At 42.0% G+C, this 4,866-nt stretch overlaps 1 non-coding gene across 1 annotated transcript; it reads right to left on the minus strand.

The window, feature by feature from the left end:
* Nucleotides 1–4,330: 4,330 nt before the first annotated feature.
* Nucleotides 4,331–4,436, minus strand: LOC120272832. The gene has a single exon (XR_005540367.1). It is a non-coding gene; the product is annotated as a small nucleolar RNA R71 (small nucleolar RNA).
* Nucleotides 4,437–4,866: the final 430 nt, after the last annotated feature.

Consider the following 4,866-nt stretch of genomic DNA (forward strand, 5'->3'; position numbering starts at 1 on the left):
GAGGATACAGGGGCATGTGAATGCCCCTGTGAACGGCCTTGTGATGGTTACACAACCGTGGATAATTTCCACACGGGCATGTGTTTCTCTGCAATGTTCTCAAACTTCATCCCGAGAAGACACAGGGGCATGTGAATGCCCCTATGGATGCGCATGTGAATGGCACACGGGTGTGGGTAACTACCACACGCCATGTGAAACTCTGAAGAGGGTTTTCCTCCATCCCAAGAGCACATAGGGGCGTGTGAGTGCCCTTGTGAGAATTCACACGCCCGTGTTCAATTTCCACAAGGACGTGTATCCAAATTCTCGGGTAGATAGAGAAGACACAAGGACGTTTGAATACCCATGTGGGTCGGGCATACGGGGGTGGGGAATTTCTACATGCCTGTGTGGATGTGTTCAAAGTGACTCAGAGGCTATCCCATGAGCACACAGGGGCTTGTGTCTGCCCCTGCGAGCTCTCCTGTGGAGTCACAGGGGCATGTGTAATTTCCACACGCCTGTGTAAATGTATAAAATGCCAAGAGGCATGACTTTTCTTTAAAATCCACTTCTGCCTCTTCATTCTATAACTCCAAAACACTCAAACAATTGCTTCTCTTCATTTTCCTGAATGTTCTCCATCTATATATAGAGTATTTAGGGTACTTTCCGGCCATATAAAGGGTTTTTCATCTCCATCTCATCGGTAAGCCCTCTTTGTCTTTCTTATCGTCAATCTTGATTTATTTTGCTTAAAACAGGTGAATGTTGCTCTATTTCATGATTAAATGGTTGATGTGAGCTTTTAGAAAGAATTTTAAATGAATTCTTGATGTATTTTCAGTATTTTGCATCTTGGCCGTGCGGCTTTCACGCCCCGAAGATCCGTAAGGGCATGTGGAATTTCCACACGGCCATGCAGATTTCTGCATTATTGAATTCTTGAGTTTATTTTATTGATTCTTTTTCAATTCATGCAGATATGGCTTCCAAAACAAAGAAAGCAGCCAGAAAGCATCCACGCGAGTCTTTGCCTTAGCCGGAGAGCATGGAGTTTGTGATTCCCGAGCACTAGGCTCATTTTGAGAGATTGGTGAAGCTTAAGTTCGGCCAATCTCGGTTCCTAGATTTGAGTGCTATAAGAGAGATCAAGCTTCCAGATGATATGGCTGATGAGATCAACGAACTTCTCTCAGTTGGCAGTTAGCGGCGTTTGTTGTTAAGTAGGGAGCCGGTCATCCGCATCTTGACACTCAAGGTACTGGCATCATTCGAGTTTGACTGATTGCATTCACGTTTTGACAGTATTGATACCATACAGTTCAGAACTCTTGGTCAGTACCATAGTATGACCATCACATAGTTTTAGATTCGACTTGGATTATACAATGAGATGTTTACCGATACTGAGGAATATGAGCAGTTACCGACCAGTTATCCTGGTAGTTTGACTCCTTAGCACGCTTAAAAGAGCACTATGTGGCCAGGGAAAGTACGAGCCAGAGGTGTCCAAGGCCACGTTCCTTTAATGGTCTGCAAATGATTACCTTCATGCCATTTTGAGCAAGTCGGTGAATGGATGTGGTGACTGTACCAGAGTCCTTAGTTGGCAGGTTCTGCTCTACTTGTATTCTATGGTACAGAGTCAACCGATTCACTTGGGACACATATTGGCTGAGTAATTGCACCACCAAGGCCAGTATGCTCGAGTGGGGATGATTTTCTCAAACCCATACATCACCAGACTTATAATGGGCATGGGTCTATTGGATGCCATTCGAGGGGATGAGAAGAATATAGTAATGTCACCTTTCGGGTTGGAGACTATGAGGTTTATGGGGATGATCCAGAGATACAGAGATAGAGTTTATGTGTTGATTATGCCCCTACTAGAGATAGCTGGGGCAGAAGAGGACACAATAGGAGGGCCTCAGCCTGCGCAGGAGCCACAGCAGGAGCAGGTGTAAAAAGAGGCACCACCCGCAGCACAGGAGCCACCAGTACGGATCTTCTCTCTGACTCAAGCCCATTATCATTTTGAGAGGCTCGAGAGTGCTGTGGTGGTGCTTGAGAGAGACGTGATACAGGCAGCGAACCACACTGAGATGATGGCATGTCTTGATATCCTACAATAGTGACTTGAGAGAGACGTGACCTTGCCATTCATTATGAGACCCAGAGCTTTACCGATCCCACTAGCATTCCCAGCACCACCATCACTAGCACCGACAGCACCATCATCATCAGTAGTAGTAGCTGAGCCGACCGAGCAGGACACCGACGCTTGAGGTTTCTTACTTTTAGTTGTTCTTATTTTTTGTATTTTATTTTTGCATTGTTTTGGAATTATACTACTCAGAAAGGATCTTCCTTCTGAGTTTATCTTTTATTTCAATTGCTTCGAGTTGTATTAATTTCTATATCTTTATAGGCTCGATTTTATTTTTGTTGAGCCTCACTAAAACCCTTTACGTATATGTGCAAATGGTCTTCTGAGTTTAGAAATTGAGGATTAGTCATTAGCACGGTCAATGTGACATTTACATGGTCGTGTGTGCTCCACAACCCATTGGAACTCAATTCTCAATGAATATAGCTCCATCCAACATACCATTAGGAGTTCAGTGGAGCATTGTTTCAATTGCCCATCTCCACATATGTTTTGATTCTTATACTCTTTATTGTACTTGCATGCGTACATTGAGGGCAATGTACATGTTAAGTGCGGGGTTGGGGGGGGGGGGAGTTCACATTACACATGTTCTATACTTATGCTTTTATTGTACATGCTCATGTAGCCAATGGTGGTTCACCTTAGTTGTAATGATCGTATTCTTATGTTTAGGAGAATTTTTAACATTGAATGTTCTCAGGCTCTAGGTTTTAATTGAATTTTTAGGAATTTTTGCCCGATTGACACTTGTTGTACTACTCGGTCATTAAACCTTGTGGAAACTCAAGTTTAATGTTTAAGGTACTAGTTTAGTTGTTTCTTGTTATAATTTCCCTTTAAAAAAAAATGGTTGAATGAAAAGGAAAAGAAAAAAAAATATATTTAGTTATGTTTGTTTTGTTTGTGCATTGGGGGTGGAAAGAGCTGCCACCTATGAAGTATGATGATACTCTCAGAAGCCAAATACTAGTTATGCCCTAATGAGAGAAAGAGCTATCTCATAGGATGAGTGAAAGCTACTACCGCGGTAGAAGAATCTACCACCTTGAAAGTGTGAAAGCCACCTTAGCGGTCTCTTAGGAAATGGATACTTTAGAGGATGTATGAAGCTACTAGCTTCTCTTTCTTTTTGTACATAAATAAGTCCCTCTTACGTAGAGCTTGAAGAAGTATACGTTCAGTTGACTTGAGTGAGTTTACATATACTTACATGATATCGGGTTGTTGTCCTTTTTGATCAAGTTTTTAGCTAGAGCATTGATTTTTTCTTATGTGGTGTTGAAATATTTCCTTTCTTGTAGAATGCTTCCCTTACATGCTTATGGTGAACCTAAGGCCAAACACTTTCAATTTTCCTTCTTATATGCCTTAATGTTTTAGTTTTTCTTGAGAACAAGGAAAAGCTTAAGTGTGTTGGAGTTTGATAAGTGCTTGTGTATTAGTAGCACGAAATATTCTTTTCTTACATTGAGCATTACTTTTATCAGATTTTATCACTTAAGCATGTGTATTTGTGTTCTTTTGTGCATGTGGGGTTGTGGAGACAATAGTGGAAGAAAGGAACCAAAAGTGGATCGTGGATGTAATTTTTGAGGAAGTCTTGGATTGAACAAATGTGAGTGTGTGCCAACCTCCATTGTGCTCCAAGTTATGACTCAAGAAAACCCATTGTCATTGGTTGAAGGAGATCCGAACATTGGATAAAGAATTCATAGAAGGGGAAAAAAACCTGTGCACGAACAGTCAAATCAATCTAAGATAGAAAGTGAAGGGTATGATAACATAGCAGAACAGAATGAGCAGTAGAGGACAGTCTCAGATTTTTCTAGGCCCGTAGTTCTCGGCATGTAATCTAGTATTGTGCAGCTACCAATTATAGTTCAAAATTTTAAGCTTAAGCCAGGCTTCATCCAGATGTTACAGCAATCAGCATAGTTTAATAGTTTGGCCGATAAGGATCCAAATAATCACATTGAGAACTTCTTGGCCGTGTGCGACATGCTCAAGATTAATGGCGTTACAGATAATGCCATCAAGTTGAGGGCCTTCCCATTTTCCTTGAAAGGAAGAGCAAAGAAATGGCTACACTCATTACCTAGAGCATCGATCACTACGTGGGAGGAGATGGTAGAAGCTTTCCTTGCCCGATATTTTCCTCCTGGAAAATCTGCAAAGCTTAGGAATGAAATATCTTCTTTCGTGCAAACGGAATTGAAGTATCTTTATGAGACATGGATAGGTTCAAGGAGCTCCTGCGATAATGTTCTCAACATGGGTTCCCCGAGTGGATGATCATTCAGTCATTCTATTAATGGTTGAACCTAAGCACAAACCACTTAGTTGATGCTGCAGCAGGAGGTAACTTAGGAAGCAAGACCCCTGAAGAAGCCCAACATCTCACCAAAGAAATGGCTATGAATAGTTATTATTGGAGGACATGGGACTAAAAGAAGGTAGCCCGAATTCATGAGATTGATGCAGTCACATCATTAGTGGCCCAGGTTGAGTCATTGAGCAAGAAGCCAGACACTCTATATTCTCCTAGAGTGGCGACCGTGATGAGTTGCACTAGGTGTGGGGGAGGACATGCTCCATCTGATTGCCCGATTTTTATTGGTAGTACATCCTCAGTGGAACAGGTTGATTTTGGGGTAATGCAATGAGAGGACAAGGAAATCTGTATAGCAATACCTACAATCCGGGGTGGG

This window comes from Dioscorea cayenensis, chromosome 11, assembly GCF_009730915.1.
Source record: "Dioscorea cayenensis subsp. rotundata cultivar TDr96_F1 chromosome 11, TDr96_F1_v2_PseudoChromosome.rev07_lg8_w22 25.fasta, whole genome shotgun sequence".
In the NCBI taxonomy this organism is placed as follows: Eukaryota; Viridiplantae; Streptophyta; class Magnoliopsida; order Dioscoreales; family Dioscoreaceae; genus Dioscorea; species Dioscorea cayenensis.